At 44.2% G+C, this 22686-nt stretch overlaps 1 long non-coding RNA gene across 1 annotated transcript in view; it reads right to left on the minus strand.

The window, feature by feature from the left end:
* Nucleotides 1-22686, minus strand: part of LOC149452430 (uncharacterized) — a 35920-nt gene that overhangs the window by 13034 nt on the left and 200 nt on the right. Inside the window, exon 2 of the long non-coding RNA XR_016314866.1 lies at nt 8913-9493. This is a non-coding gene — a long non-coding RNA (uncharacterized LOC149452430). The remainder of the gene's footprint in view (nt 1-8912; nt 9494-22686) is intronic.

Consider the following 22686-nt stretch of genomic DNA (forward strand, 5'->3'; position numbering starts at 1 on the left):
TCTATGTGTGCATGGACACATAGGATAACATGCTGGGGGGGTTTACTGGCTGTAGAAAAAACCATCAAAAGCCAAAAACAGCCGCTGTAAAAACAGCCCGTGTACATGAGGACTAAGTCCTCATACACACGGGGCGTTTTGATAACGCTGGTAACGTTAGCTGTGTAAGTCACGTTAAAACGTGAGTTTTTCTGCTTTTTTTTAGCGTTTTTGCATTAGTGTTAAGCATCGTTTTCCCGTTTTTTTCCGCTTTGTGTTCTTTAGCATTTTTTTTACCAGCAAAAAATGTTTTTGGAGGGTCCAAAAAAATCCAAAAGCGCTGGTTTGCGGCGTTTTACCACGTTTTTCAACGTTAGAGCGTTTTTACAGCTAAAATACTCCTCTAGAAACCCACTAGTTCTGGGTTTTTTTCCGAGCCAAAAAACCTGGATTACAGTCTATCTGTGCATGGGCACATAGGATAACATGCTGGGGGGTTTGCTGGCTGTGGAAAAAAACGTCAAAAGCCAAAAACAGCTGCTGTAAAACCTCCCGTGTGCATGAGGACTGAGTTCGAGATTTACCAGCTGCTATCTTGTCAAAGTGTAATTAAAAGCCAGAACTGTATGGAGCACTTAGTGCGGCAGAGCTCAGCGTTGTCGCCTTCACTGCGTACTCTATTGCCTTTTTAAGCCTTTGTTTGCTTTGCATTCCTCTCTTGCAAAACCTCTCTTCCTGGCTCCTGTTCTCGGTGGCTTCCTCCCAGGGGCCGACTGACAACTCATGGGGCCCCCGGGCAATAGGGGATCATGGGGCCCCTGTGTCCTTGCCCAAACTCAAAAAAACCTATGAAAAAGGTACCAGGGGCATCTCATGGGGCCCCCTACTGACCCCGGGCCCTCGGGCAGTGCCCGAGTTTCCAAATGGTCAGTCCGCCCCTGCTTCATCCCCGTAGGCTCATCACACACTTTACAATCTGATTATCCTCTCCCTCTACTTTAGGGGGAAAGCCAAGCTACATGCTTAGATAGGGGTCTGGTATTTACTTTTTTGGGGGTCCATGCTGTTCTTTTATTTTGCATGGGCCCCCCCCCCACATCCACACCAGACCTGAAAATCTCACACCATTTATCCCTGCGCCTTTGTTTACATCCACCTGTCAGCCGGGAATCCCTGACTTTGGAAGGATACCCCTCTCTTCTGTTGTGGTAGTGGGCTAAACAACTGAAGGCAAAACGTTTTGTTTTGGATGTTGTGGAGAGGGATTAGAACCCCTGTCAGTAGTTCTTGCTGTCTGTGTCCCCGTTAGAGATATTCACCCTCTCTATTTGTCCTGTTTACCATTATCATCAGAAGCAAAAGAAAATCCCAAATATTGAGTTGTCCCCAGAACAGGAATAGAGGGGAAATCTTCCAATGGGGACACTCAGGGATTCCCTCTATTTGGAGGGAGTTTCTCTCACTTCCTGTTGTGGCCATTGGACAGGAAGTGAAGGTAAGTCTCCCTAAGAGGTCACAGATTGCAAAAAAACCCCCCAAAAAATCCTCTCCTCTTACTCTATCCAAAATAACAAGAAATGTTTTGCCCATAGTTCTAGTTTAAACCACTTGCCAACCACGCTATAGATGAATGTTGGCTACAGAGCGGTTGTCCAGTTCTGGGAGGGCGTCATATGACATTCTCCCGAACGCACCCTCCCACGCGCCCCCAGCAATCACATGATATGGTAAAAGGACAATCACAGCAGCCTTTTATCACGTGTCCAATGACATAGCAAATCACCAGTAAATGCAGTTGCCGGTTATTGGCTGCACTTTCCTTGCGCTGTCACAGCGAGAGGAAAGTACTGCCGATAACCAGCAATTGTCAGAGGACGGATCAACACCGATCATCAGTGCCCATCAGTGCTGCCCACAAGTGCCCAGCAGTGGCACCCACCTGTGCCAATCAGTGCCCAGCAGTGCCACCCACCAGTGCCCTCATCAGTGCTGCCCATCAGTGCCCAGCAGTGCCGCCAGTCAGTGCCACCCATCAGTGCCGCCTATCAGTGCACATCATTGTTGCATATCAGTGCAGTATCATCAGTGCCAGCTCCTCAGTGCTGCCCATCAGTGCCACCTCATCAGTGCTGCCCATCAGTGCCACCAGTCAGTGCCCAGCAGTGCCACCAGTCAGTGCCATCAGTCAGTGTCACCCATCAGTGCTGCCCATCAGTGCCGCCTATCAGTGCCCATCATTGTTGCATATCAGTGCAGTATCATCAGTGCCAGCTCATCAGTGCTGCCGATCCATGCCACCTCATCAGTGCTGCCCATCAGTGCCATCAGTCAGTGCCACCCATCAGTGCTGCCCATCAGTGCCGCCTATCAGTGCCCATCATTGTTGCATATCAGTGCAGTATCATCAGTGCCAGCTCATCAGTGCTCATCAGTGCTGCCTATCCATGCCACCTCATCAGTGCTGCCCATCAGTGCCACCAGTCAGTGCCCAGCAGTGCCATCAGTCAGTGCCACCCATCAGTGCTGCCCATCAGTGCCACCTATCAGTGCCCATCATTGTTGCATATCAGTGCTCATCAGTGCTGCCTATCCATGCCACCTCATCAGTGCTGCCCATCAGTGCCATCAGTCAGTGCCACCCATCAGTGCTGCCCATCAGTGCCGCCTATCAGTGCCCATCATTGTTGCATATCAGTGCAGTATCATCAGTTCCAGCTCATCAGTGCTCATAAGTGCTGCCTATCCATGCCACCTCATCAGTGCTGCCCATCAGTGCCACCAGTCAGTGCCCAGCAGTGCCGCCAGTCAGTGCCATCAGTGCCACCCATCAGTGCCGCCTATCAGTGCCCATCATTATTGCATATCAGTGCAGTATCATCAGTGCTAGCTCATTAGTGCTCATCAGTGCTGCCTATCCGTGCCACCTCATCAGTGCTGCCCATCAGTGCCAATCAGTGTTGCCTCATCAACGTACATCAGTGAAGGAGAAAAAATACCTGTTTTCAGATTTATAATAGAAACCGCGTAATTGTCTTTCAAATTGCGACAGCGCTGAAAGCTGAAAATTGGCCTGGGCAGGAAGAGGGTATAAGTGCCCGGTAGGGATGTGGTTAATCAAACGATATGGAGAATCTTCCATATCTATGTGACATCTCGGAGACATGTACTGCCTGGTATACGAGGGGTCTGACATAAGGACCTTCAGCCTCCTATCTTTTCTACAAAGCCCAGTCTACGAGACAATTCATCTTCTACCTCTCAGCATGTCAGATGACCATAGAGAGACATTTTATGGCTGGTTTCATGGAGTGCACAAGTTACTGTCCAGCTCTATATATAGACAAGTATTCCATTCTTGGCAGACGCCGAGACACAGACCAGCAGTAATATAAACGACTCTAAACAGAGAAGAATACCACAAAACACCACGACTGAGAACACCTCCCGGACCAGGACCATCCCTCTAAGTGACATTATATTGTATCACTGCCAAAAGTGATCCAATCAAGTGAATGGGGCCGTGCCGCAACCGCCTGACACTCTGTGTAATGTGCGCGTTGTCAGTGTACATTTACCAGCACATCAGAGATCGTCAAATAGTTTCCGATGGTTTTATTCAAACGGGATCAAATTGCAACGGAAAAGTGCAACATTATGGGGAAACGCAGGACCACCTCATCAGGCATGTGATGCAATGGGGTCCTGTGTGGCCCCGGAAAACATTGCAGTTTTCCGCTGTGATGTGATCACATTTGAATAAATTCTTGGCATGCTATTTTGAAGATCCATGATGTGCTGGCCAATATGTCCATTGGTCTGTGGTGTTTCCAGTTCCCGGCTGGCTGTTGCTGCAGCTCTGGCTCTCCTTAAAAACGCTTCCTGATCACCCTATAGCAGAACTACTGCTACAGGGCGGCAGAGCTGCGCAAAATCACGTGTATATATACTTGACTTTGTATGTCTGGGTAGGGGGCACGCGTGCGTCCTCCCTGCGCCGCCATTGGCGGCTACAGCTGTCGATCACTGCATCCTGGGCGGAGATTCTCCGCCGAGGAACAATGACAGGTGAGAAGTCTGTATGTAAACAATACAGATCTCTACCCTGTCAGCTCCAGCACATTGCTTTGTATAGCTCTGCATGGCAGAGCAATACAAAGCAGCATGCTTACATAGTAAAACACACACAGCACAGTTAACCCTTTGATCGCCCCAGATGTTAACCCCTTCTTGCCCTGTGTCATTAGTACAGTGTCAGTATTAGTGTGACTGGGCATGTCAGTGACAGTTAGCCAGTTCCCCCCCAGTGTCAGAATGCCCGCCACAGTCCTGAAGTCCTGCTATAAGTCGCTGATCGCCGCCTTTACTAGTATTTAAAAAAAAAAAAAATCCCACTATTTATGCCACCATTTGTAGACGCTATAACTTTTACATAAACCAATTCATTTACACAGATTGGGATTTTTTTTTAGCAAAGACATGTAGCAGAATTTATGACAAATTTTAATTCATTACATTTTTTTTACTGGATATGTTTTATAGCAAAAAGTCAAAAACATATATTTTTTTTCAAAATTGTTGGTCTTTTTTTGTTTATAGCGCAAAAAATAAAAAACACACAGGCGATCAAATACCACTGAAAGAAAGCTCTATTTATGGGGAAAAAAAAGATATAATTTTCATTTGGGTGCACGGTTGTATGACTGCGCAATTGTCAGTTAAAGTAATGCAGCACCGTATCGTAAAAAATGGCCTGGTCAGGAAGGGGGGTAAATCCTCTGGAGGGCAAGTGGTTAAAGTGGTTGTAAAGGCTGAAGATTTATTACCTTCATATATTCTATGCATAAAGGTAAAAAACCTTCTGTGTGAGCCATTGGCTCCCACTGCTGTCAATCACAGCCAGTGAGCCAATGAGGAGAGGGGCGGGGCTGAGCCCTGGCTCTGTGTGTGAATGGACACACAGAGCAGCGGATGCCCCCTTAGCAAGCTGCTTACTGGTGGGGGCACCCGACAGGAGGGAGGGGCCAGGAGAGCCTACGGGGGACCCGAGAAGAGGAGGATCCGGGCTGCTCTGTGTAAAACTACTGCACCAGCCTCTAGAATCACTTTAAGCCCATTTCAAGAACGTGTACAATGGGAATATTGACATTGATATCCATGCAGTTGTAAGGCAGTGTTTAAAGGATTAAAAAAGGAGGCAACAGCTGACTGTCAACTGCCATATGAAAGGTGATCCACCACAGATCACTTTTCAGAGGGGCGGAAGACACCACTGAAGATGTAAATGAGCCCTAAAAGTCTGGTTGCTGTGGGCGGTGCTGGTAAGTTCTTGTTTTCAGATACTCAATAAGATCAGTTATTGGTAGGACTGTAGTTTTGCTCCTGTACAGGATGTGTACAGAGTGGTATAAACCTGAATTAGGCCAAGCCCACATCTATGCAGATCGTTTGATTTCACAGTGCGTTTTGCAATTTTGAACACATGTTTTTGATGCATTTTGCAATAGGAAAGTTTTGACTTTGATGCGACTTTGCATGGGTGCCACTTTGATGCAACTTGGATGCAACTTTGGATGGCTGCAACTTTGATGCAACTATTTATTTATTTTTGGCTAATAGGAAAGTATAACAGTTCTGTTCATGTAGTGCAACTTTGATGCGACTTTACACCTTCAAGTAGCATCAAAGTCACACCAAAGTAGTGCTAGCCCTTAACCCCAACCCCAGCCTTAACCCAAACATGCAACTTTGGACACATAAAGGTTCCTGCACTACTTTGATGCAGCCTTGATGCTACCTGCGTGTCAGAGACTGTGAAGTTGCATCAAAGTCACATCCATCCAAAGTCGCATCAAAGTCACATCCATCCAATGTCACATCAAAGTCACATCAAAGTCAATACTTTCCTATTGGCAAAAAAAACCCCACAAAACACAACACTTGTGTTTTTCATGCAGGTCCATTGAAGTCTATTACACACAAAACTCAGTCTGTTGCGGGAAAAAAAGTACCTGGCCCTTTTCAAAAAAACGCTGCAGCTCAAAACACACAGATGTGAACTAGATCCATAGGAAATCATATTAAATGGACTGTAGTGTGTTTCTGCAAACTGGAAAACGCTCTGAATCCACACAGGCTAAAGTAGATGTAAGCCCAGCCACTAATCCTTATGTGTTTAACATGTAAATATAATTTCAAAAGCCAAATATCTTTAAATCTGTGTAACCTGCTTCTCCTGCCAATGTCCTTGTTTAGGCACTTCTGTTATGGGGTGACAACGCTCTGTCCTCATCTCTCAGCTGCTCCTCTGTGTTGTCACCTTGTCACATGCAGGGGCGAGCTGACCATTTGGAAACTCAGGCACTGCCCGAGGGCCCGGGGTCAGTAGGAGGCCCCATGAGATGCCCCTGGTACCTTTTTCATAGGCTTTTTTGAGTTTGGGCAAGGACACAGGGGCCCCATGATCCCCTATTGCCCGGGGGCCCCATGAGTTGTCAGTCCGCCCCTGGTCACATGTGCTTCTATAGAAGTGCTATGCTCATTATGCTGGCATGGTCCACTGTTGTCACTATCAGGAGGCCGGTTCTGAGCAATGAAATGCAGCCACTGATCAGGAAGTGTCTGCAAAGAGGCTGCATGAGATTGGCAGCACTGGGTTGCAAAAAATGGGCAAAAGGTGAAAATATTATAAAAGGGAAAAAAAAAGCATTTGTATATACCAGGGGCGGACTGACAACTCATGGGGCCCCTGGGCAATAGGGGATCATGGGGCCCCTGTGTCCTTGCCCAAACTCAAAAAAGCTATGAAAAAGGTACCAGGGGCATCTCATGGGGCCCCCTACTGACCCTAGGGCCCTCGGGCAGTGCCAGAGTTTCCAAATGATCAGTCCGCCCCTGGTATATACTGTATGTGGGCTGCACAGTGGCTTAGTGTTTAGCACTTCTGTCTTGCAGCACTGGGGTTCTCAGCTCCAAACCTGGCCAGGTCATTATTTGCATGGAGTTTGCATGTTCTCCCTGTGCTTGTGTGGGTACCCCAGCTTCCTTCCACACTCCAAAGACAAGCTGGTAGGTTATTGGCTCCTGTCTACATTGGCCCTAGTATGTGTATGTGTGAATGTGAGATAGGGCCCCAACCACACAGTGCAGTTTTATCAAATTACGAGAACAGCAAAAGCCTAAAATCTGGTGTTAAGCCCACCATACACTATACAATCTGACTGTACAACCTCCTTTAGATCGATCAACAAGCATGTAGTGCAAGGGTCTGCCTGAGCAGGCACAGACTGAATTAATTGTTCAGGTAGGTTCTTCTAGTAAATCTAATGCTGAAAAAAAAATAGGCCGATTTTTGCACTGTTAGTGGATTAATTGGTCGGCCGTTTTTTGGGTTTTTTGCACTTTGAGATTATCGGTCATGTTGGAAAATGTGCGGCCGATTTGGATGATTGGCCGATTTTCCCGGCAATGATGGCCAAATCGTTTTAACGATAAAAAAATGGCGCATGAGCCGTGACCTGCAAGGGACAGAAGTTGTGGGGTGAACTTTATGATTTAGTCGGCTGATTTTTTTCATCATTGGTGGTAACGTCGGCCGAATGAATGACCGATTTTTCGTTTATCGTTCGAAAAATCGTCCGATATTCGACCCGTCTATGGCCTGCATAAGGGTGGGAAAAGCAGACGGCTGAGCCGTGGATTTACTGCACCCTGACCTCCCACCCAAGGCTAGTTTTAGATCTTTCCATGCAAAATCACACGCTTTCTCTACATGCAGAGACATACATTGCTGTTTAGCAGATGTGCAGCGATGCTATTAATCATTAATGTCACCTGCAAACACCAGAGTGCAGTACCATGCGATTTGGCGCATTTTCAGAAAAGAGTCAGAGACTTTTCTTCCATGTTTCTTGCGCATAGGGCATCCAATTATGAATGCATAGGCTGCCCTACACAGAATGTGCAAAAAACGTGCAGAAAGGCACCCACACTCGGTGACACCAGTCGGTGGAAATCATGCCTAAATTCTTACGTTGCTTTGCGGCCGATGCAATTTTCAGCTTAGCTTGCAGAGTTTGACAACCTCACCCACTGGGGTCAACGCCGGTCAGACCAAAGATTGGCACGGTATTTTAATACAAATCCCACATACAAAAAATACAGACGTTTATAAAGTGTCAGAATCACCTCCTGAACGCATGACAGCCGCTGCTCTATTGCCCTGTGGTGAATCGCTTTTCAGAGGGCGGTATGTACTACCACCAGGGGCGGACTGACAATTCATGGGGCCCCCGGGCAATAGGGGATCATGGGGCCCCTGTGTCCTTGCCCAAACTCAAAAAAGCCTATGAAAAAGGTACCAAGGGCATCTCATGGGGCCCCCTACTGACCCCGGGCCCTCGGGCAGTGCCCGAGTTTCCAAATGGTCAGTCCGCCCCTGACTACCACCCAAGGGCCGACTGACCATTCGAGCACTCGGGCCCGGGGTCAGTAGGGACTCCCATGAGATGCCCCTGATACCTTTCATTGGCTGTTTCATAGGCTTTTTTGGATGTGGGCGAGCACACAGGGGCCCCATGATCCCCTATTGCTCGGGGGCCCCATGAGTTGTCCGCCCCTACTACCACCCGTGTGAAAGACCCCGAAAGGAGATTGTACAATCAGATTGTATAGTGTATGGCCATCTCTAGATAAGATTCTTGAGGGCAGGCAGTGGATGTTCAGTATGTAAAGCGCCGCGTACTGTGAATTGTCGGCGCTATATAAATGCCTATAGGAAATTATAAGCGTCTAGGGTAATAGGGGTGTAGATCTAATGTAAGCAGTGCTACGCTCAACGGCTCTTTCCAATCAAGAAATGTAACATCTCCTAGAAATAGCAGCCAGCAATCACAGGCAGTACTGGAAGCACCGAGGGCAGGAGGAGTGAGACTTACGCGCAGCGGTGATGGATGGGTGCAGCTCCATTCTGCTGGACAGCTCCTTTGTTTTCAGCAATGCACTGCCAGGAGTCCTCCTTCCACTCTACACCCCACAGGGGTGTTCTGCCGGCTCTGCTCCCGACCTTTGCCCCGTCTTCTCCCACTCAAAAATAAAAAAAAAAATCTGGAGCTCGCCCGAGGTAATTTATTAAAATGAATTCAGCAGCTAAACGCTTTAATTAAACCGGAGAGGGGGGGGGGGGGGGCTGGAGCAGCCGATCGCACCGAATGACACCGCCGGCCGCCCTGATGGATGGGAGGATGGAGACTTTTCATTAGTTTTGCTGTTGAGAGATCCAGTGGCTTCTATTTCCAGAAAAGTGATGGAAAAGTTACCGGCTCCGGGGCAGCGGAGGCAGCTGACGTCACTTCGGTCCCGTCGGTGCAGTTGCCGAGGCTCATCTGTCAAGAGGTTGGGTGGAGGTGGCACAGGTGTGTGGGTGGAGGCTTCATGTTAAACATTCTCACTAGCTCCGGCTTTGTTTCAGTGACCTTTGGCTAATCGCTGTATTCTTCTGCTCCGTAGCAGTGAGTGGCTTTAAAAGAAAAAAAAAAAATAGATTGTAAGCTCTTAAGAGCAGAGCCCTCCGATCCCTTTTGTATTGAATTGTGGTGTGCTTGTACTGTCTCCCTTTATATTGTAAGGTGCTGCACAAACTGTTGGTGGTATATAAATCCTGTATAATAATAATAATAATATTAATTCAACACCACTTTTTTATTTTTACAGTCACTACCTTTCGTATCACTTGCCCCTCCCTTTTAGATTGTAAGCTCTCAAGAACAGAGCCGTCCGAACCCTCTTGTATTGAATTGTATTGGAACTGTACCGTCTCCCTTTACATTGTAACGCTCCGCAAGAAATGTTGGTGCTATAGAAAGCCTGAACTATAATAATTCAACCCAGCGTCTTCATTTTTACAGTCACTACCTTTTGTATCACTTGCCCCTCCCTTTTAGATTGTAAGCTCTCAAGAACAGAGCCGTCCGAACCCTCTTGTAGTGAATTGTATTGTAACTGTACCGTCTCCCATTACATTGTAAAGTGCTGCAAGAAATGTTGGTGCTATAGAAATCCTGAACTATAATAATTCAACCCAGCATCTTCATTTTTACAGTTACTACCTTTTGTATCAATTGCCCCTCCTTTTTAGATTGTAAGCTCTCAGGAGCAGGGCTGTCCAATCCCTTTTGTATTGAATTGTAATGTAATTGACTGTCTCTCTTTATTTTGTAAAGAGCTGAGCAAACTGTTGGTACTATGGAAATCCTGTAAAATAATAATAATTCAACTCCACTTTCACAATTTTTACCTTTAGCACCACTTGCACCTCCATTTTAGATTGCAAGCTCCCATGAGCTCCCTACCAGGGGCGGACTGACCATTTGGAAACTTGGGCACTGCCCGAGGGCCCGGGGTCAGTAGGGGGCCCCATGAGATGCCCCTGGTACCTTTTTCATAGGCTTTTTTGAGTTTGGGCAAGGACACAGGAGCCCCTATTGCCTGGGGGCCCCAGGAGTTTTCAGTCCGCCCCTGCTCCCTACCCTTTTGTATAAGAACAGAGCCCTCTGATTTATATTATAAGGTGCTGCACAAACTGTTGGTACTATGGAAATCCTGTAAAATAATAATAATTCAACTCCACTTTCACAATTTTTACCTTTTGCACCACTTGCACCTCCACTTTAGATTGTAAGCTCCCATGAGCTCCCTACCCTTTTGTATAAGAGCAGAACCCTCTGATCCCTCTTGTATTGAATTGTGTTGTACTTGTACTGTCTCCCTTTATACTGTAAGGTGCTGCACAAACTGTTGATGGCAAATAAATCCTGTATAATATTAATAATAATTCAACACCACTTTTTCATTTTCACAGTTACGGTACTACCTTTTGTATCACTTGCCCCTCCCTTTTAGATTGTAAGGTCACAGGAGCAGAGCCCTCCAATCCCCCTTGTATTGAATTGTATTGTATCTTTACTGTCTCCCTTTATATTATAAGGTGCTGCATGAACTGTTGGTGGTATAGAAATCCTGTATAATAATAATAATTCAACCACACTTCTTAATTTTCACAGTTACTACCTTTGGTGTCACTTGCCCCTCCCTTTTAGATTGTAAGCTCTCAGGAGCAGAACTATCCCATTGAATTGTATTGTAATTGTACTGTCTCCCTTTATATTGTAAAGCAATGAACAGACTGCTGGCGCTTTAGAAATCCTGTATAATAATCATTAAACCCCACTTTTCACAATTTTTACCTTTTGTACCACTTGCACCTCCAATTTAGGTTGTAAGATCCCATGAGCTCCCTACCCTTTTGTATTAAATTGTACAATTTCCCTATATAATGGAAAGCGTTGTGCAAACTGTTGGCGCTATATAAATCCTGTATAATAATAATAGTAATAGAATCTCTCCATGTACTCAGGCAGGAGGTACGTAATTGTATATTGTTATTGCAGAATATTCATAAAAAATGTATCAGTTCACTAAAAGATGTTGACATCACTGAAACAAGGAGCCCATATGGACTTATGTAATAGCAATGTAAAGTGCTGTTTTGTGCATTAGGTATTAACCAACCAATCAGGAATCAGATCTGAGGCCCCTAAGGGCGGCTGTATACCTTGATTTTTTTTTTTTTTTGCAAGCAAACACTTCTAAAAGACAGAAAATGCATATTATTATGAAAAGTGCTCGTTAGCAGTTACAGAGATTTCCTGCCATGTTGAAAATTGCTTTTACTATAAGGCTGAATTCCAGGCAGACATAAAAATATCAATTACTGTATTTTCTCAACAATAATTAAAGTGGAACTCAGCTTCCAAGCAAGCAGAATTTCTTTTGTGTTTTCTTTTCTTTCTATTTTTAAAACTTTAAATATTAGTTTTTTTAACCCCGCTGCAGCCTAGGCCAGAATAATGTGTACCTAGTCCGTCAGGTGCACACGCACTTTCACTTGTCGCCTCCGATAATGAGTCTAGGGGTTGTTGTTTTTGTTATTTTATTATTGGAGAACCTGGATAGGGATGGGGAATTTAGTAGGATACTCCAGAGGTAGAACTAATTGTAGTTGAGGACAGAACTTCTTTAAAGTGGAGTTCCACCCAAAAGGGAAAGTTCCACTTTAAGGACTGGTCCCCCACTCCACGTTAAGGAATGGCACTTTTGGGGAGCCAGGGGTGGGGTGGGGGGTACCTGAATTTAGAAACGGAAGTTATTCTCCCTGTAGTCTTCTGGGACATGTGACAGGTCCCAAAAGACTATGGGACCGTTCAGCCGGGTGCCCACACTGAAAATATTGGTGCCCGGAACACAGTAAACGGTCTGTGAGATTGAGGGGCAGGTGTGTGGCTGTTTTTTAAAAACCCATGTGGACTATGAAGCACCAGAGGGGTAACAAAGTACACAGTCTCCAAGTACTCACAAGGCCCAAGGACAGAACGGTTGCCTCCTAAGGCTACAGCTTCCTTCCGGGTTCGGTTTGAACACAAGTTCAGAGCAAACCAAAGTTCATTCCAAGATACCTTGATTGGGCAACAGTGGGCGGGGTTGACATCTTCCTTCTAGGTTCAGTCTGAACCAAGGGCGGACTGAAAACTCATGGGGCCCCCGGGCAATAGGGGATCATGGGGCCCCTGTGTCCTTGCCCAAACTCAAAAAAGCCTATGAAAAAAGGTACCAGGGGCATCTCATGAGGCCCCCTACTGACCCCGGGCCCGAGTTTCCAAATGGTCAGTCCGCCCCTGGTTTGAACCCATTGTTGGGGAAACCTAATCTCATCCCTAATGGTATCCTACCGGGACCCTAGGGACGCCCTTGTCTAGTAACCAATAATGTGTAATGCATGCACATGTGCTGGCAAGAAATTTTCTGACAGGAGGAGAGAGGAGAGAGCAGTGTGGGTAGTGGAGTGAACTGTTGCTTCTCTTTCTCTGTCCAGTCACAAGCTGAGGCAAGGAGATGACCAAGCTTTATTGCTTAACTGCAGCAGAGAAAAGGCAAATCAGCAGTTTGGCTGTGTTGAGTTGCAAGGCTGTGTACATTTTAGAACTGGATGGACAGAAATACTAATCCATCCATAGGTGTTATTTAAATTCGGAATTCAGATGCTTACCTGGAATTAATATTGAATACTCCTGGGCAGGGGTGGACTGACAACTCATGGGGCCCCCGGGCAATTGGGGATCATGGGGCCCCTGTGTCCTTGCCCAAACTCAAAAAAGCCTATGAAAAAGGTACCAGGGGCATCTCATGGGGCCCCCTACTGACCCCGGGCCCTCGGGCAGTGCCCGAGTTTCCAAATGGTCAGTCCGCCCCTGCTCCTGGGTGACAAGTTGCAGAAGAAAGAATGGTGTGCTGTCTGAAGATCACTTGCTATGATCCCTATTAGAATATGTGAACTAATACAAATGTTTTCTGATTGTTTGTTGCACAAAACTGCTCTTTGCACAGTCAGGAAAAATATATTCTGGGTTCCTGAATCACCTAAAGTGTATGTAAACTCTAACAATAAATCTCTTGTATTCTCTTTGATTTGTTAGATATACAATTGAAAGTTTTATTCAATTTGTTCAACAAGTGCAAAAAAATTGCTGTTCATCAAGAAATCTTGCTGATAACTTCCCGTACTCTGCCTCTGGACTGTCATCAATTGGCATTTCTCCCTGTCATCTACATCTACAGACTACAAAACACCCCCCCGTTATGGAGAAGGAGGATTTGTATAGTCCTTACACTGTGTTATGTAGTCTTAACACACTCCCTGGCCTACGGTGACAACACTGCTCAGTACAGTTGTCACTCCAGAACAGGAAGTACCGGATGTAAATGGCAGGATAAAATAAAGGAAAAAAAGAAAACGAATGCAGATATGATATCTAAGAACTGCTAATCTGCAATACAATCAGTTTTGTTCTTGGGTTTAGGTACGTTTTAAATAATGGTCAGCCTTCCTAAAATTCTGCCTCTCCGAAAACTGTAGAATAAGCCAATAAATAAGTGACAAGAGCCATAAATGATAAATTGTAACTTGCAGGCGTAAGGGTATAGTGTTACATTGAACACAGAATGTTAATCCTCCAAGGGGTTCCTTTATTCTGTTGAGTGAACATTTTCCCTGGAGACAAAGTAAAAAGATGAGGTTTCCCCGCTCATAATGAGCTCAGTTCTGCAGAGTGACATCTGGCCCTACAGGCAGCCATAGCTAGAGGGTTTCAGTCATTCATTAGCACACTGCTCATTATTGAAGGGTTAATCTCAGCTTTGCTGGGAGTAATAAGTAACTAGTAGGCTGAGACTTGTAGGACCACACTGGTGTCCATACTCTTGTAATGGCACACCCATAAACAATCTCCTATTCAGCCAATGTCTGATTGTGCTATTGGAAAGACCAGATCATAATGATGAGACAAACAGTTCTAACACCTAACTAAACTTTTATTTTAACCCAGTGATCTCTAACCTGAGGCCTGTAGTCAGGATTTGGCTCTTTGCTTGCCTTTTTCCAGCCCTTGGGGCACTAATCCTTCCAATTATATGAGGCTCTATGCCTTCCACTGACACCATTGATGGGGCATTATCCCCCCCACTAACATGAACGATGCGGCACTATTTCTTCTACATACACCAAAGATGGCACACTATTCTTCCCATTGACACCAAAGATGGGGCACTATTCCTCCCACTAACACCGATGATGGGCCCCTATTTCTACCACTAATACCATTGATAGAGCACTATTCCTTCCACTAATACCAGTGATGGACCACAATTCTTCCCACTAAAACCAATGATGGACTCCTATTCCTTCCACTAATACCAATAATGGACCCCTATTCCTTCCATTAATAACAATAATGGGTCCTATTCCTCCCACTAATACCAATGATGGACCCTTATTCCTCCCCAAATACAAATGATGGACCCTATTCCTCCCACTAATACCAATCATGGACCCCTATACCTTCCATTAATACCATAATGGGTCCTATTCCTCCCACTAATACCAATGATGGACCCTTATTCCTCCCCCAATACAAATGGTGGACCCTATTCCTCCCACTAATACCAATAATGGACCCCTATTCCTTCCATTAATACCAATAATGGGTCCTATTCCTCCCACTAATACCAATGATGGACTCTTATTCCTCCCCCAATACAAATGATGGACCCTATTCCTCCCACTAATACCAATAATGGACCCCTATTCCTTCCATTAATACCAATAATGGGTCCTATTCCTCCCACTAATACCAATGATGGACCCTTATTCCTCCCCCAATACAAATGATGGACCCTATTCCTCCCACTAATACCAATGATTGGCCCTTATTCCTCCCATTAATACCAATTATGGACCCTACTCCTCCCACTAATACCAATGATGGACCCTATTCCTCCCACTAATACCAATGATTGGCCCTTATTCCTACCATTAATACAAATGATGGTCCCTACTCCTCCCACTAATACCAATGATGGACCCTATTCCTCCCACTGATACCATTGATGGACCCTATTCCTCCCACTAATACCAATGATTGGCCCTTATTCCTTCCATTAATTTGAATGATGGACCCTAATCCTCCCATTAATACCAATGATTGGCCCTTATTCCTCCCATTAATACCAATGATGGACCCTATTCCTCTCACTAATACCATTGGTGGGCTCTATTCCTCCCATTAATATCAATGATGGGCCCATATTCCTCCCACTGATACAAATGATGGGACACTATTCTTCCCACTAAAACCAATATTAAGCCCTATTCCACCCACTAATACCAACGATGAGGTATTATTTCTCTCACTGATACCAATGAGGGGCGATACTCCTCCCATTAATACCAATGATGGGGCACTATTCCTCCTCATACTGACCACAGAGGGTGTGTGGGCCCTCTTCAGAGAGACCAGTGATTCCTCAGAGCTAGGACGCTGGCAGGGAACTTGGAATGCATTCTGTTGATTTAAACTGAAAGTACATTTGGGCTTTAAAAGTTGGCAGTATTTATTTGTTAATTGCTTGACTTGGCAGTTTATGATGATGCCTACCAACAAAGTTATTTTGTTTAGATCGTTCATGTGCTGCAGAACTAAAGCAAGAGATCAGATTCAATTTTCATCCTCATCTTGCAGGTTATATGTGTAGTTGGTCTTAGGTATAAGAGGAGATTTCACACAGAAAGTTCTAGATCAATCTGCCTGATACCTATGAAAGCTTAAAGCATTTCTAAACCCAATAACAAAACATGAATATATTGTAGAGTGCCACTCTTTAGATATGATGTCTGGATTAATTTTAATTATTCAGGCTAACAACATTTTCAGCAAATATATAAAATATTTATTGATTCTGCCAGAAATGCAATGTCCAGATAAATTCCTACAAGCCAACCTAAAGCAAAAAGAATATCAAACTTACACTATATTGCCAAAATTATTGGGCCACCCCTCAAAATCACTGGATTCAGGTGTTCCAATCACCTCCATGGCCACAGGTGTGTAAAATCAAGCACCTAGGCATGCAGACTGCTTCTACAAACATTTGTGAAAGAATGGGTCGCTCTCAGGAGCTCAATGAATTCAAGCGTGGTCCTGTGATAGATTCACATATAGAAAGGTGCAGCGCTTATACGTTAAACATGCAAGATATCAAAGTGCAAATATGTATCACTGCAAAACGCAGGTGGGGTATAATTGTTATAATACCCCTTATAGTCTCAATTTGCCACACAAATATATAGTTCACAATCTCCCAGTGAGTAGGGTGAGGTGAAGGATCGAATGGATCCCTGTTGACACACGGTGATAGCAAAACGGTGATGTATGGTGATATACAAAATTGGTAAAAGATTGTGCACTCACCAGATGCACAACCAATATGCGCATGTAAGAGATAACCTGCTTTGCAATGCAGGATGGAGACAGCAAGACAAGGATAGGTGTTTGATCTTGGTCAAGGCACCATGAAAACTGAGTGTTACTCAATACAAACAAATCTAAAGAGCAGTTTGAAAAGTCTAAGCAAGGGAGATTACCTACAGTGCCATGGGTTGTAAATTCTTGACAATGTTGCGCACAGTGAACACGGGAACATTAAGATCTGTTATTTGATAAAGGGGCTCCCTGGTGAGCTTCAAACTACCTGCAGAGCAAAGAGCAATAGGGGGCAGAGCCATGCATGACAGCTGAGGGTCTACATCGTAGAGATTGACCAGATCTTGCCTTTGATGAGTCCTGGAACCATACCTTGAGAGGGGTTATCTCTTACATGCGCATATTGGTTGTGCATCTGGTGAGTGCACAATCTTTTACCAATTTTGGATATCACCATACATCACCGTTTTGCTATCACCGTGTGTCAACAGGGATCCATTCGATCCTTCACCTCACCCTACTCACTGGGAGATTGTGAACTATATATTTGTGTGGCAAATTGAGACTATAAGGGGTATTATAACAATTATACCCAACCTGCGTTTTGCAGTGATACATATTTGCACTTTGATATCTTGCATGTTTAACATATAAGCGCTGCACCTTTCTATATGTGAATTTTTTGGAGGTTGTTTTTGGTACCTTTTGTGTTCAGCGGCTTCGTTATCTTTAGCGCTCACTTATACCCATTTTTACAGTATATCTCCTGTGATAGATTGCCACCTGTGCAATAAGTCCATCTGTGACATTTCCTTATTACTAAATATTCCACGGTCAACTGTTAGTGGTATTATAACAAAGTAAAAGCAACTGGGAACAACAGCAACTCAGCCACCAAGTGACAGAGCGGGGTCAGCGCATGCTGAAGTGCACAGTGCGCAGAAGTCACAAACTGTCTGCAGAGTCAAAAGCTAAAGACCTCCAAACTTTGTGTGGCCTTCAGATTAGAATGACAACAGTGCGTACAGACCTTCATGGAATGGGTTTCCATGGCCAAGCAGCTGCATCCAAGCCTTACATCACCAAGTGCAATGCAAAGTGTCGGATGCAGCGGTGTAAAGCACGCCACCACTGGACTCTAGAGCAGTGGAGATGTGTTCTCTGGAGTGACCAATCATTCTTTTTTGTCTGGCAATCCGATGGAAATGTCTGGGTTTGGCGGTTACCAGGAAAATTGTACTTGCCTGACTGCATTGTGCCAACTGTACAGTTTGGTGGAGGGAGGATTATGGTGTGGGGTTGTTTTTCAGGGGTTGGGCTTGGTTCCTTAGTTCCAGTGAAGGGAACTCTTAAGGTGTCAGCATACCAAGACATTTTGGACAATTTCATGCCCTCAACTTTGTGGGAATAGTTTGGGGATGGCCCCTTCCTATTCCAACTTGACTGCACACCAGTGCACAAACCAAGGTCCATAAAGACATGGATGAGTGAGTTTGGAGTGGAGGAACTTGACTGGCCTGCACAGAGTCCTGACCTCAATCTGATAGAACACCTTTGGGATGAATCAGAGTGGAGACTGTGAGCCAGGCCTTCTCATCCGACCTCACAAATGTGCTTCTAGAAGAATGGTCAAACCTTCCCATAGACACCCTCCTAAACCTTGTGGACAGCCTTCCCAGAAGAGTTGAAGCTGTTATAGCTGCAAAGGGTGGGTCAACTCAATATTGAACCCTACGGAGTAAGACTGGGATGCAATTAAAGTTCATGTGCGTGTAAAGGCAGGCAGTCCAATACTTTTGGCAATATAGTGTATCTTTCTTATAAACCATCTTCCAATTCCTCTTACCCATGTCAATAAACAAAGGAGAGCGGCCTAGGTGACAACCATGGCTCCCTCCATAGATACAGTGGTGGAATGAGCATAGCCATCCTAGGACATGGAAGTGTTACCAACTAGGTCACCAGGTGAAAATAAATGTAAAAAGCCTGAAAAAGAGACAGCCAATGTAGTCATCACATCTAAGGGCTGTTAAGTTGCAGTATATTAAAGTGGATCTTTAATTATTTTCTATTTTAGTTTTGGATAGGGAATGCTGTGACCTATGTCGTACATTTTATTGTTGTCCCTGTTTGGTAAAATTTTACCCAGAATAAAAAGTGAGGGCAATCCCAACAAGGATTCTGACCGTCCCTATTTATATAAAGAAAAAAAATGTGGGTGTAGATAGACCTTAAAGCAGAGTTCCATTGTGAACAAATACAAAGTCAGCAGCTACAAAAACTGTAGCTGCTGACTTTTAAAAAACAGTCACTCACCTGTCCCTCGGTCCCGCGGTGTCCTCCCCGCAGCCCATTTCACCAGCTGTTTGGTGTTCCAGGCGCTGGCATCTTCAGTGTTGGCACTCCGCTGTGACAGCTTGCGGCTCCACAGCCGGGTGCCCACTGCGCATGCGCGAGAAGCCCTGCGCTTCCTGAATGGTCCCATAGTCTTCTGGGACCTGTCATGTGTCCCAGAAGACTACGGGGAGGGAGGACAGGAGGACAACTTCCGCTTCCGATCGTCTAGGCGGTTTCAGCAGAAGTGGGAGCGGGTACCTATCAATTTCAGGAACCCGTTCCCCCCCCACTCCTCAAAGGTGCCAATCCTTAATGGGCAGCGGGGGACCAATGTTTAAAGTGGAACTTCCCCTTTTGGGTGGAGCTCCGTTTTAAGACAGCTTTTACATGGGCAGAACCCCTACTGAATTGGAGCAGAATGGAATAGAAGTCACTTTTGTGTCCAGTCAGTTTTTTATTGCTGCAGGAAGTTTCTGGACCCATTTTAGGTCTATGGGTCTATGGATATACAGGTTTTTTTTCTATAGAAAAATCAACCACAGCCTGAGCAGAAAAGCCTGTGTCCTATTCTGTACAGAAGGTCCTTTGCTCTCTGCTTGGAAGCAGTAGCCTCTCTGTAGAGGACCCACATGCCTCCTGCTGGGTCAGAACTAGAGCTCTCCAATCAGTAAAGGTCATGATAATGATTTGAGAAAGGGAAAATTCATTGTAAGACCTGTTGTGTGCAAAGTCCTACAGGAGAAATCCGTCTTCTCCTCCTCTCTCTCCCGCTGCATTCAGGGACTGCAAGAGAAAAATGTACATTATGCTATTCAAAAAAAAAAAATCTAAATTGTGAACCATTTTATTTCATTGTGACCCGCGACCGGTTACCAAATCACTTAAAAGGCCCTCATTCTTCAAAAGGATGAGCAACTCTGATATAAATTATTCCATTTATAGTTAAAGCGATAATAAACCCAAAACCAAAAATCTATTTTATTGCAGCCTAGTAATTCTTAGATGTGATGGCTGCATTAGTTTTATCTTTTTCCCTTTATCTTTACCTGATGATCCAGCTGGAAAATTTGTTAACTGATCACGTTGTGCACACAAAGTGGCAGTAAGAGGGTTTAGACAAACCATTTAACACTGATAGGGGTGCTTACAATGGTCAGCTTGTATTCATTTATGTAAAATCCTGTCCCAAAAGACAAAAAAATACTTTTTCTGTAAAGAAATATCTGGAATATAGCTTGAATATTTTAATCTATTTGTCCATCTAAAGCTGGTCATACATGGTTAGGAAATTGTTAGAAAAAAACAGTTGTATTTGATAAAGATCTGTCGAACGTGCATGTGATAATGTTATCATTCTATCAAAATGTTTCCCTCAATTGTCAACATATTATCGATTGTTAACATAAATGGTACACTTTTCATCGTCGTGTATTTAAAAGAAAGATCTTTCTTTTTGTTTTAACACATTCATGCACTGTAGATTTTTTCAAACTGTTTCAGATCGATTCCATTACTAACGCTTAGAAAATAGATAATTTTCTACAAAAATCCGACATGACTGTTCATTTTTGACATAAAACGTTACATTTCAAGAATTGAAGTGATCCCACTAATGTTTCTAAAGTTGATGTTATAGAATGCTTTTTCAAACGATTTTCTAAACATATATGGATGCCATTAATCTGCAAGTCCATCTAATACAAGATTGAAAAATGCTGCTGTTCAAAGGTGTCTCTGTTGCTCTTCCATCCAGAGTGGAGACACTCTAAGGCTAGGTTCACACCTCTTGCGTTTGATCTGTCTCTGCAGTGCGTTTTGCGTTTTTGCCGCGTTTTTTTTTTGTTGCTAGGCAGATTAAAACGCATCAAAAACACAGCAAAAATGCACTACATGCTTTTCTGCAGCGACTCTGTTGAAGTCTATCCAAAAAAGCACCAGGTGAAAACGCAGAGATGTGAACCTGTCCCATAGGAAATCATGTTAAATGGACTGTAGTGCGTTTATGAAAACGCACACCGCTGTGGAAAACGCATAGGTGTGAACCTAGCCAAAGACAGGAAGTCTGCTACTGGCTGGATCACCAGGTGAAAATCAAAGAAAAAAAAGCCTAAGCCCCCGGTCACATCAAAGCTGATTTTGAAATCGAGCGACTTACAGTGAAGTCGTATGATTTCAAAATCGGGTGACCTGCCGATTTCAGTTGCGATTTGCTGATACAGATGTCTATGCAAATCGCAACAAACTATGTCTATGCAAATCGCAAGAAACTGGTGCAGCTCCGACCAAGTCGCACTGATATGACCGCTCTAATAGCGGATAATAGGGTGCGACTGGGCATACAATTTGCAAGTCGTCTGGCATGCAAATCGCTTGCCAAGTCGCACCCAATGTGACCGGGATGTAAAAAAGAGAACTAATGCAGCCACCACATTTAAATCAGAGCTCCATCCAAAAGAAGAAGCTGCACTTTAAGTCTTTGACCTCTGCCCCCAATTAAGGATTGGCACCTTTGGGGAGCGGGGGGGAGAGCATATCCGAATTTGAAAGGTACCAGCTCCCATGTCCGTTGTGATTGCCTAGGTGATCAGAAGTGGAAGTTGTCCTCCTCCCCGTAGTCTTCTGGGACATGTGACAGGTCCCAGAAGACTACAGGACCATTCACAAAGCGCAGCACTTCTCACGCATGCGCAGTGGGCACCCGGCTGTGAAGCCACAAGCTGTCACAGCCGGGTGCCCACACTGAAGATGCCGGCGCCGGTGAGAGAAGGCAACCGGTGAAACCAGCCATGGTGAGGACACCGCTGGACCCCAGGACAGGTAAGTGTCTGTATTTTCAAAGTCAGCAGCTACAGTTTTTGTAGCTGCTGACTTTTATTTATTTGTTTTTTCAGCTGGAACTCCGCTTTAAGGATTGGTAGTCTTCAATATATTACACTTTTGCTTTTGGGTCTAATACTGCTTTACATTTTCTCCTGATTAGCTTGAATCGGATTCTGTGGAATTTTAGTGATAGAAGAGGAAAGAAAAAGAGTATAATGTAGATAAATTAAAAAAATTTAAAAAAGGCATAATATAATGCAGCAATGCACAAAGTTCCTGTAGGGTGCTGTACAAAGAAGGAAATCTACAGGAAAAAAATAATCATAGAATATGTACTGAATACTAATATATATATATATATATATATATATATATATATATATATATATATATATATATATATATACTGAATGTCCCAGTTTGAGTTTTCTGTTTTAAATCAAAATTTTAGATTAAGTTTAAAGTTACATTTTCTGATCAGCCGATTTGCTTTTTGTTGAATTTTAGTAATATAAAAATAAATAAAATTAAAAAAAAGTATAATATACAATGAATGTACTGCATAATGTAAAATAAAAGAAATATTATAAATTCATATTATAAATGTCCCTATAAGATGGTTTACAAAGCATGGGATCCTGGAAAGATGACTCGATCACAGAAGACTTCATTATAGGCTGTA

This window comes from Staurois parvus, unplaced genomic scaffold, assembly GCF_062004578.1.
Source record: "Staurois parvus isolate SC_StPar_1 unplaced genomic scaffold, SC_StPar_1.0 ptg000472l, whole genome shotgun sequence".
Classification (NCBI taxonomy): Eukaryota; Metazoa; Chordata; class Amphibia; order Anura; family Ranidae; genus Staurois; species Staurois parvus.